A 13,067-nucleotide genomic window follows, 5' to 3' on the forward strand; every position below is an offset into this window, starting at 1 on the left:
TTATGACAACTCACATGAACGTTTGAGGCATAACCTGCTTCATAGTAATTTCGAATTGACTTCTTCCTTGCAAACAAAAACTAAATAAACAAAATAACATTAAGAATGCACAAGGACAATAAATACACAACCATATCCATAATATGCAAGAATCCCCCCACGATATATATGTCAACATCCCCCTTAATTATAACTAGAGGATGGTAATGGGGAGGAGGTGGGAATTTTGTAAGCACGCTTTACACATGCACCGTCATCTCTCTTCATTGAAAGCCAAAACGAAAATGAAGCATTCCCCGCACTTTTATCCGCGCATAGCTCAACCGCGGCAAATGTCTGGCATTGTGCCCAAATTCTTTGGCGCGGGCGCCAAAAAGCGCTGCCCCGCCCTTTACGGGTCGGGTCACGAGCCCTTTCTCGGGCAACCACGCCCCCTTTCAAAATCAAAACAAACTAAAATGTGTATTTTGCTAGCCCGCTAATAAATCATTTTAAATCGTCAAGCCGTCTTTAAAATCCATTATTCACGGCTAACAAAACAACAAGAACAAGTGAATTGCGATTTGTCGTGGCTTTAATGAAAATAGAGATGAATGTGCATCTTTACCAATTCTGCTTTTTGTGTACAGTGTATGAATATCATCACATATACATATACCGATAATGTCTGTAACCAACCGATACCCTTGTTTAATAAGCTCCTCGGAGAGGGGTTAAACCCCCGGCTAGAAGGCCCCCCTCGTAAGTTCTTCAATGTTTAAAATTCATGGCTGTTTTCCCACTGGTTCCCTGCTAGCCGGACCGGAATCCCAGCACAGCTATTAATTATGAGCTATCGGTGGATTACAGATGACATAAATATAGCATATAGAGATATATGAATGCCCATGACTATAGACCAGCCTGCCCGCCTTTAAGATCAGGTCAGGCTAAGATTAAACTTTAAGCATGACACAATTATTTCAGTTTAACAGCGTTCTCAAACATTTGTATGTACAAATAGGTCCCCCTCACCTAGGTAACGAGTGGGGACCTGCAACTTACATAATAACATAACATAATTGATTAAAATCCACATGCCTGCCCTGGCATGACCAGAAATACCCAATTATTCTTGGAAAATACGTGTTTCAGGTGGCCTAATTGCCAAATTACCGCCAAACGAGAATATATAATTTATTTATATATGATCGACCGCCAACAAACACGTCAAAATTTTACTCGTATCTACCAAGATATTCAATAAATCTTAGCAACCATTACAGGATCATTCTACTAGTATTCACCAACGTTATCATCCTTAGTGCTTTTACCAGGGGGGGGGGGGGTACCAGGGAACATTGCTCATTCCTCCATTACAATGTATATCTAGGTTATCCATAACTGACCCCAACATGATTTAATGCATGCATACATTGAACGTAAATGCATGAGCAGCTAAATAACAACAAATGATACATTATGAAAGCATAGACACACTGGTGAAACCGGCTCCAGACCAGCCAAAACCCTTATTCATACTATCGGATCGGACGGTCTGGAGTCGGTCACGCCGGAGCGACTAAGGTAAAATGTATAAATACATACTCAACGAAGATATGAAAGACCAACTTTTAACTCACTGATAAATCTGTCCAACCCTTCATCGGCCAGATGTAGGCCATCAGTTCTGTACAGCGAAATGTCATTATGGGATATTGATGGATGCGGTATGGCTTTACCATGAAATCTTGCAGCTAAAGCCTTGGCGTACCTATTGGCCGCCCTTCTCTTTAAGTCCAATTTACCTTGATCTCCTGTACAGCCAGCGGGGTACCAAACCCTCTCCAAAATGTCCGACCACACTATTTGAAATTTGTCCTTATTGGCGTCAAAAAGTCTATACGTCAAACTAGCCAGCTTCTTCTTGGACAGTGCCTCAATGTCATTCGTTCCTACATGCAATACTACTACTGAAGGCTTTGGTTCACTCCGACCCATCTTATCTAACCAATCGCTTACCCCTTCAATTCGTAGCCCCCTTTTCCCCAACCAGCGGACCGACGTTCCAAGTCCAAGGTCAGCCTCGCCGGTGTTCTTCGCCCTGCGATGTGCCCAAAACACTATCGAGTCCCCTATGATCCACACCACAGGTCCTGTAATAGAAAACAAGAAAAGAGGGCTGGGCAGAATTTTGAAGTATGAAAATTTCCCCCTGAAAGGTCTGCTACCCTTCACCACCCCTTCATCACGGGGTTTTCCCCTCCAAGATACAATGTATGTAATCACATTTTTGACCCCTCCCCTTAATCCTGAAAGCATTGATATTAAACACGTCATTATACCGTTGTAACATTCTCTCTAAAAAGCAGAATGCTCGTAATTGTGTGATATCATTAAACCCGCACTTACTCATTCAATATTAAGCCCAGAGTTATTTTGATGATACATGTATATTGATATCAACATGTACAGGGGGGGGGGGGGGGGTCGTTATGATCAATCTGATGTTCCAAACACCTTCCAATCAATATAGTACTATCCCTTTCTTCCTTTTGTATAATGTAATAATGTATAATGTATAAACACATTCCAACCAATATATAATAATGTATAATGTATAATGTCTGAGCACATTCCAATCAATTTATAATAATGTATAATGTATAATGTAAAATGTATAAGGTATAATGTATAATGTAAAATGTATAAGGTATAATGTATAATGTATAACGTATAAACACATTCCCATCAATATAGTACCATCTCTTTCTTCATTTTGTATAAAGAATGTAATAAAGTATAATGTATAATGTATAATATATGATGCATAATGTATAATGTATAATGTATACTGTAACAAGGGCTCCTTTGTAAACAAGCCTCTTGGCACTGAACATACCACCCTGCTTCTGAATAGGGCTGAATAAAATAAAACAATACCATGTAAGCAGATATATTGAGAATTATACACCCAAATATCCAACAACCCATCGGCCACGGCTTTGATTAAAGCACATGTCCTCGTGTAAAGTAAACGCGTTGTGACATTATTGGAAGATAACTTACACCTGATTTTGGTCAAAATGTCAAATAACCTAAAATCATCATTTCATATATATTTTCGTTCTTTTTTTTTTTTTTTTTATTTTTTTACTTAACCATGTCGAGTCTTATATATCTCCGATGTGCACTCGAAACCCAACGCCCCATGCGTTGGATTTCTTCATCCGAGCAACCGGCCATGGCAGCGGTCGTAGCCGCCCCAATACGAAAGGAATGCGATGAAAACATTGCCGCCGGCATATCCCCGTATGTCAAACATCGTTTTATCATGTTTCCAAATTCACGCCTAGTTAGCGGGAGAGCACCATATGAACAAAAGAAGGCTCCACCATTCTTTGGGCGGATTTCTAAATAACGAATAACCGCCATCACAGGGCAGCTAACTGTCCCCAACTCTGGTATCGAAATGGTGCACCCATTTCCCCGCTGGTCAGTCTTTGACTTCCTTAGGAATAATTCCACCCTGCGATGCGGTGCATCGCCAGTGACCCTAACATCTGTGTGCTGCAGAATAGACTCACATCTATGCCTGGACTCTACTGTCAACTCACTAACTCTCAACAAACCATAAAATGCCACTGAAAAAGCAGCAGAGTACATCAAAACATCGTAATGACTACCACAAACATGCCTCAAGTAGGCGAGCATTCTATTTAACACAGACAATGTGATTGGATGCCTAGCATCTCTTCTCAAAGTACTTCGCCTACACCCTTCAATTAACCTTGTAATCACAAAACTCTTGGTCACATCCTTTAGCCCAGATGAACTCATATAAAATGCCAACCCAGATATGTATGTTTGAATAGTAGACCCTGCATATCCCATAAAGGATAAATAAGAAATGAACTGCGCCACCCATTCTACATTAGGGGGTAGCTGGGGGTCGTATCCGTACACTTTACAAAATTTCACGTATGCCCCCAAGGCAATAGAGTAAGTTGTGTGTGTTCGAGCTGCCCTAGAAGCCATCAGCAGTCGACTTCTCTCGATAGCCAGCTCTTCCAAAGACGGACTGGAACCTCCACGCCCGGGCGGCCCCGGTGCTAACGCATGGAACCTCGGCATCTGAAATCGAGATAGTGCATCAGCTATACCATTATCACATCCATGTACATGCCTAGCCCTCAACACTATATTATTGCTTAAACATATAATCACCACCTTCCTCACCAAAACCATAATATCAGGGCATAGCGCCGACTGCTTGTTAAGTACTGCCACCACGGCCTGATTATCACAATTAAACAATATATTCTTGTCCTTTAGCTCCATGCCCCAAATCTCCAAGCCTACCCAAATAGGGAATAGCTCTAAAAAAGCTATAGACCTCCTACCGGCCTGGAAATCAGCAGGCCACCTGGATTGAGCCCACCTGCCTCCAAAGAAAATTCCAAAACCAATGCCAGCCGCCGCATCAGTGAAAAACTGAATTTCCTCGCTTCCAAACCAGCCTGGAGCCCGGAAGAAAACTTGACCATTAAAATGTGCCAAGAACTCCAACCAAACCCGCAAGTCAGCCTTAGCCCCTCTCGTCAACCTAACCATGTGAAAAGGACGCTTAACGCTCTTAGTTAAGTCAATGAGCCGTCTCATGAATGCTCGCCCTGGAGCAATTGCCTTACATACAAAGTTTAGACTACCTACAATCGACTGAATGTCTCTTAGGGAAATTTTTTGTTTCTGTACCGCCCAATTTAATTTCCCTACTAATTTCTCAATTTTGTCCTCCGGTACCCGAACCTGCTGAGAAACGCTATCTATTACCAGCCCAAGATATGACAACTGTGTGGTCGGGCCTTCCGTTTTTTCTCGCGCTATGGGCACCCCAAATCGTTCGCAAATTGCTTCAAAACAATGCATTGCCCGCCTGCAATCCTCCGAGGCAGGGCCGCCTGCAAAAAAGAAATCATCCAAATAATGGACAATATTTTGCGACTTCGCAACTTTTCTCGCGCAAAACTCTAAAAAAGTACTAAAACATTCAAAAGTGGAACAAGAAACTGCGCAGCCCATCGGCAAACAACGATCAAAATAGTAACGACCATCTATATACATCCCAAGCAACTCAAAATCTTTTGGGTGAACAGGCAAGAGCCTGAAAGCTGACTTAATGTCAGTCTTTCCCATAAGGGCACCCCGCCCCAATTGCGTCACAATATCTACCGCCGAATCAAAGGACGAATATGTTACTGTACACTGCCCCTCCGGTATGCCATCATTAACTGAATTTCCCCTGGGTGCCGATAAATGTTGAATCATACGGAACTCCCCTGGGGCCTTTTTGGGCACCAACCCCACTGGTGAACACCTCATATTCTCGAAGGGAGGAACAACAAAAGGCCCAACTATCCTACCTAATTCTATTTCATCCCTCAATTTCTTTTTCAACGTATCCATGTGTTCGAATGCTGATTTCAGGTTTTTAACAACCAATGGGACCCTGTCCCCTTCAAAATGTAATGAAAAACCAAACTTAAAACCATTATACAAGCACTGAGCATGCTCCTGATTAGGATAAGTAGCTAACATGGGCACCAAACGTGCTAACTTAATAGGGGTCGGAGCAATAGACGACACCGCACTAGCCGTAGACCTATTTACTGCCAGCGGGACTGGAACCGGCCCGCCCTTGGCTACACTGCTTAGCCCCATGACCTGTCGCCTGGCAGCGGGAACACTTGTGCTCATAGATGCAAGCTTTGCCTCGCATGCACTTGCCTCTATTAAAGGCAAAGCACACGCCTCGGCTGGGTGTGCCATTGGCTCCGGGTCCCTTTCCTCCGAAGGGAAAAGATTTTCTCGCGCCGTACTCCCCTCTGTAGAACTGATGGCGAGGGGCATGGGGTAAATTGTGGCGCTGCCGCGGACCATTAGAGGCCACCAGCATCAACCACAACTCGGCGTCGACGCTCGCCCAGGATCGCCCGGGTAAACGCGCCTGCTTGCTCCTAAACTGAGTGTCATAGTCACGCCAGCCATAACCTGCAAACGCACGGGCTGCATGCCTTATCAAATCCATATATTTCATGAGCTCCCTGCTCCTTTCAATGTGCTTCTCAGCGTAAATTGAGGCAAATACTAGAAACACCGAAGTCCACTGCTCTACCGACATGATTTTCTTAGCCTTTGATTGAGGTTGAAGTTGCAAACCAAGACCAGATCCCGATTGACACAAACTCAAAGTGGTGTCACCTACACTCAAGGCCCCAAACTCATCACGTGCATTATTATGCTTAAGGAGCACTCCCAAATCTATATATTCACTTGCCCAAATTTTTTCCTTCAGTGAGATAGCCACTTCCACACCTAGTGGGTCGCATGCGCTAATAAATGGTTCCGGTGCCCCCAACACGGCAGAAAGCCTAGGCGCCTGGGGCTCAGATCTCTCAACACCGACCTCCACTAGATCTAATTATGTAAGCACGCTTTACACATGCACCGTCATCTCTCTTCATTGAAAGCCAAAACGAAAATGAAGCATTCCCCGCACTTTTATCCGCGCATAGCTCAACCGCGGCAAATGTCTGGCATTGTGCCCAAATTCTTTGGCGCGGGCGCCAAAAAGCGCTGCCCCGCCCTTTACGGGTCGGGTCACGAGCCCTTTCTCGGGCAACCACGCCCCCTTTCAAAATCAAAACAAACTAAAATGTGTATTTTGCTAGCCCGCTAATAAATCATTTTAAATCGTCAAGCCGTCTTTAAAATCCATTATTATTACTATTATTATTGTTATTATTATTACTATTATTATTGTTATTATTATTACTATTATTATTGTTATTATTATTACTATTATTATTGTTATTATTATTACTTTTATTATTGTTATTATTATTACTATTATTATTGTTATTATTACTATTATTATTATTATTATTTCTATTATTATTGTTATTATTACTATTATTATTGTTATTATTATTACTATTATTATTGTTATTATTATTACTATTATTATTGTTATTATTATTACTATTTTTATTGTTATTATTATTACTATTATTATTGTTATTATTATTACTATTATTATTGTTATTATTATTACTATTATTATTGTTATTATTATTACTATTATTATTGTTATTATTATTACTATTATTATTATCATTATTATTATTACTCTTATTATTGTTATTATCATTACTATTATTATTATCATTATTATTACTATTATTATTGTTATTATTATTACTATTATTATTGTTATTATTATTACTATTATATTATCATTATTATTATTACTCTTATTATTGTTATTATCATTACTATTATTATTATCATTATTATTATTACTCTTATTATTATCATTATTATTACTATTGTTAACACTATTTGTCTAGTTCAAATTTGAACTAGACAAATCAGCACTCCGAAGTGCAGTCACTATACACGCTCTTTAAGAGCTGAATTAGCACTTCATGTAAGCATGGTGTAATGATTACAATATCTAAAAAGTTGTAATAATCTTTAATTTCGCATCTTTTATTTATGTCGTTTAGATAGTGGACTTAATAGATAGATAGATAGATAGATAAATGGTTTATTAAAAATCAAGACATCATCGCGGCTAAGGCCGAATTGCGATGTATTACAAGGTAATAATGATAAAAAAATATATTCAAACAGTAACAGATAAATACAAAATAAATGACACGGATAAAGTATTATATTGAAAATAATTGAGTTGTAGAAATCTAGAATGAAATATTAACTTAAAGTGAATTGTGTATCTAGGAAATGAATAGTGTGTATGCCATTGTAGTTTTCAATTATAATAAAATCGGAAATTATTAACAAATTAACGGAAAACATTAAACAAATTCGCAAGAGATATTTCAAATGACGAAAAAATAAAATGATAAAGGAAAAAACTATATGATTCATGCATGTGCTATTATGAGTTTAATATGAAAAAGTGACAACAGAATTGTTGCATACAACGTTAAAGATAGTTTATATATTTTTTTGCCCCAAAATACATCATAACAAAATGATAGTCAGTGTGGATAAGACACGTGCATGCATTGGCAAAATCAGTATATCGCAGTTTAACGAAACATATTCAGAGTATTGATAATATCATGACAGTATATTATTTTGATGATTTGTTTTTTCTTCAAGATGAAAAAAAAAATTCTTTCTTCCTCAACATACAAAATCTAGATAAGCAAATGGCTAATTTCATGTATTATTTCGATATTTTATTTTAGTATGGTCAGTTCCACCATGTCTGCGCGGTCTCTCCCAAGTCTGTGCAACCGCGTATCTGCGCGATTCTAGTAAAAGAAGATACGCAACGAGCACGAACTTTACACATGCAATACATAGACAGGTGTTCATAAAAAATCCGACTCAAAATGGTGGAAAATAATGAATTCAGGGCATTGCATGTGACGGCCTCAAAATGCAGCCTTTGTCATCTAAATCCCAGAATCGTGTGCAAAGTGAATGAGTGCGCAGACATGGGGTACCATTTTTTTTCAATCTGAAAATGACTGCCCGAGGTTTTTGCAAGAAAATCTTATATATTCTTTCATTTTTAATGAGAAATTTGGTACACTTACTCTTAATAATATAAGGAACAACATTAAGTAAAAGATTTAGTGAAATAAGAAGAAATTTATGTTAAATCTTAACTCAAGTTGTTAGGTGCACATACTTGGGGCCCACCATCATATTGTTTCATTTTCCGGAAAAAAAAAAGCATACTGAGATGACACAGACTTTTGTACAGACATCCCGTTATATTCGAAAAATGTCAAAAGATATAAAATGCACAAGTAAACAGACATGTATAGAATAAGAATAGACTTAACTTACGTAAATTTAAGGATAGAACGAAAGTGTCATACCCTGTACAAAATTTGTACATAATTTCTATTTTCACAATGCATTACCGAAATTATTTGTTGTATATAATTATACAGGAAAAAAATAAACAAGTTTATGATAAATAAATTTTGAAGAGAGCAAATTATCGACATTTCAATGTATTTTTCAAAAGTGCACACGTATTTGCTAAATTTTATTATAATTTTGATTAAATTTTATTATATTTTTGTCTTGAACTCTTTGTTCATATTATTCAAGGTAGGAAAAAAATACTGTTCCAATATAATCGGTTAAAAAATAAAGATTACAATCGATTGAAATACACCCCATTTTTTCCTACAGTTTTTCTTATCTTATTATTCTATATTCTTAATTTCAACTCTATTAGACTATTATGTTGTTCATTCTCGATCATCCGTGTGATTTATATCAAGTTACACACTTACAAAGAAGTAATCCCGAATACCTGCAACGAACGAGGGAAAAAAAAGGTCATTTCCAACCTGATTAAAGCACAAATGAACTGAAAAAGAATGGTTTAACACAAATCTAATCGTAACCTCGTGACAGAAAAGTGTAATATAATCAGAAATTATGACTGGTAGTGTTAGAAGCATAGGGTTCATGCTCACCACAAACAACAATAACAATCAAAACGATCAAGAAAAAAGTCCCTACGTTTTTTTTAAGGTGTTTTTATTGCATTCTCTCAAATCAAAATACACATTTACGTATACAAAATCTAGAAAATCATTTCGTTAATTTCATGTATTGTTTTGACATTTGATTTTAGTCTTGTTTCATATTCCGAAAAAAAAAGACACAGTAGAATGATACAGACATCCCATAACTTAAAATTAAAAAACATAACTAATGTGCACAAAATGTGAATCGTAGAGATAATTGTTAATTTTTTTTTTCTTTCAATAATTTTATTCATCAAAATATCACCATAATTTTAGGGTAGAATGAAGTATCGACCCTACTCATAATTTAATTCCTGTGTAGTTATGGAAGTATATTTGATATATTTATTAAAAAGGAAAGAAGTTAACAAGTTTATGATAAGATTAATTTTGGAAAAGAGCAAATCATCGATATTTTATTATATTTTATTGAAAATAAACACGTATTTGGTAAATTGTGTGTTTATTCTATATTAATTTTTATGATGCTATCCTCTTGGACTCTTTGTTCACAGTATTTGAGGTGAGAAACAAAAAAGATGATGCTTGTTAATGTAATCTACTAAAATAAAGGTTACAATCGATTAAGATTAAAATTTCCTATCGTTTTTCTTATCTTATTGTTTTATATTCTTAAAAAAACAAGATACACATGTTCTTCTATATCATAAATTTATATCATTCATTCTTGATTATCCGTGTGGTTTATATAAAGGTACACACTTATAAAGAAGTAATCCCGAATACCTTCAACGAACGAGGGAACAAAGGTCATTTCCAACCTGATTAAGCACAAATGAAATGAAAAAGAATGGTTTAACACAAATCTAATCGTGACCTCGTGACAGAAAAGTGTCATAATTTCAGAAAGAAGCATATGGTTCATGCTAACCACAAAACAATCCAGAAAAAAGTCCCTATATTTTTTAAAAGATGTTTTTATGGTGAATTGTCGAATGGTCTAATACCACTTGGTCTACTTATCAGTTCGTCCAAGTTCACATAGTCTAATCTCATTCGTCTACAACCAGTTCGTCTAATTTCCAATTCGTCTAATTCCCACTTGGTCTAATATCCTATTCGTCTAATTTCCATTTGGGCTAATTCTCACTTGATCTAAAATCAAATTCGTCTAATGAGCAGTTGGGATAAAACCATTTAGTCTAATTTCCAGTTGGTCTAACACCACTTGGTCTAATTTCCACTTGGTCTAATATCAAATTGGTCTATGTACCACTTGGTCTAATCACCAATTGGTCTAATACCCAGTTGGGCTAATCGTCACCTGGTCTAATTTACACTTGATCTATAATATCCATTCATTCTATTATAACATCATTCATTATTATTTATCATTTGATCTAGAATCAACAAATATGGTACGTAGTGGATAAATACCATGCATTAGTATTCATGTCGCCAGGATCTGGAGGGGTAGAGCTGGCGTAGGGTTGGTGAGCGCAAAGCTCACCGTGAAGGACTATCGTTGACGAGATAGTCGCTCATTATTCTAATCAAATATAATTCTTATAATTAGGCATACATATCGATTATTTCGACGATGATGAAAATTATATCATACTCATAATCATTACATCAGCGCATGCACATTTACAGAACAATATGTTGGGGACCTTGTACACTGTAAAAACTGTGGTGTTAATAGAGGACCACACCCTGAGGTGTTAAAATTACACCCTAGAGATTGAACATAACACCAAAGAGTGTAAATGTAACAACCAAAGCTGTTGTAATAACACCTATAGGTTTAAAACTAACACCACCAATTTAACACCGGTGTACAATAACTGATGTGGTCCTCTATGTGCACTGTTTAACACCACAGTTTTTGCTGTGTAGCTCATAATGGTCAGATGGCGGGGTTTCATCAGAATAACATTATTATAGTGAAAGGAACGAAAATATAATGTAATTGATTGTTTGGATACGTATCTGGTAAACATGTTTATGCCTTTTAACATCAATGTTATGCACCATTACCGACGATACTTAAACGTAATGGATGAATACCATGCGTTAGTATACATGTCGCCAGGATCCGGAGGGGCAGGGCTGGGGTAGGGATGGTGAGCGCAAAGCTCACCGTGAAGGATTAGGCATACATATCGATTATTTCGATAATGATGAAAATTACATCATTCCAATGCAAAAGTTACAAAACCATTAGACCCGGGGCCATTCACATTGACGAGTGGAACCCACAGATCAATGGTGGAACCATGCGCGACCAAAAAACAAGTAAGAGGATGTCTTTTTCAAAGTAGGGCACGTTACGTAAGTTACGTTATACGGGTGTAAAAAAAACACTAAAGTAATAAAAATGGTATCTATTTCTCTAGGAAAGCTACGTGTTTAGGGTCAAATTTGCGAGGGTATAACAAGACTAAAATGTTTTATAAAGGATGTACTACGTGTTTAGAGTCTTAGTTGCTCGAGGTGTGGGAGGTCGAGCCGTATACCCAATCATTGTAGGAATATCGCTGTACTTGTTTCGGGTTCAATGCATGGAATACTTGTTAAGGGTAAATATCATATTTTTTCCACCTCTATGATTGTATAATAGTGTTATTTTTACAAAAAATAAGCAAAATTTATTGTTTTTCCCAAAAACCTTCAAAAATTCCCTGACACAGACAAAAAATCACCAAAGTTTGTTTAATCCCCAAATAACTTCTCTTCATCTCCACAGGCTTTTGAAAATCCCCACATTTTTCAAAAAATTGTGGATGGAGACATAGTCTCTCATGACCGGACATGGTGGCTCAGTGGTAGAGCGCCCGTCTCATGAACGGGAGGTCGTGGGTTCGATCCCCGGCCGAGTCATACCAAAGACTAAAAAAAATGGGACCTTCTGCCTTCTTGTCAGGTGCTCGACGTACAGAATAAAGAAGGGTAATAATAACTTATTATGGTGTGCAGGGCTCGTTGGAAGAACAGCTTACAGCTGAGAGTGGCTACCCTGGGTAAATATGAGTTATTATTATTATTCATTATTATTATCTCTCTAACCATACTCGAAATTGAGGGGCGCGCGTGTGAAGATTCGAAGCCGGCGAGCGGTGAGTAACTTTAAAAATTTCATCAGAAAATTGAAAACAAGTCACCATGTAAACTTTACAAGTTAAGTGGCATGTAGACGAAATGAATGTTAGACTATCTGGAAATAAGACCAATTGGAAATTAGACCAAGTGGAAACTAGCCAAAATGGAAATTAGACCAAGTGAGTGTGTGTGTGTGTATTTGAGTTTTGTCAGACGTGTATCAATCAGATATGATTATTTACGTCTGGGACCGACCTTTAACGTCACCATCCGAAAGACGTGACCAGGGCTCGAACCTCGAACCTCTGCATCAATTTGTAACTTCCCCACAGCTTGGATTACAGGCGCACGCCACAACGCCCAGTTGTTGCTATCCCAGAGGATCAGACCAACTAGTGTTATACCAACCGACTATTAGACGAACTGGTGTTAAACCAA

General features: G+C 37.6%; 1 non-coding gene across 1 annotated transcript; it reads left to right on the forward strand.

The window, feature by feature from the left end:
* The first annotated feature begins 12,338 nt into the window (after positions 1–12,338).
* Positions 12,339–12,410, forward strand: TRNAM-CAU. The gene has a single exon. It is a non-coding gene; the product is annotated as a tRNA-Met (tRNA).
* The last annotated feature ends 657 nt before the right edge of the window (positions 12,411–13,067 follow it).

This window comes from Lytechinus variegatus, chromosome 6, assembly GCF_018143015.1.
Source record: "Lytechinus variegatus isolate NC3 chromosome 6, Lvar_3.0, whole genome shotgun sequence".
In the NCBI taxonomy this organism is placed as follows: domain Eukaryota; kingdom Metazoa; phylum Echinodermata; class Echinoidea; order Temnopleuroida; family Toxopneustidae; genus Lytechinus; species Lytechinus variegatus.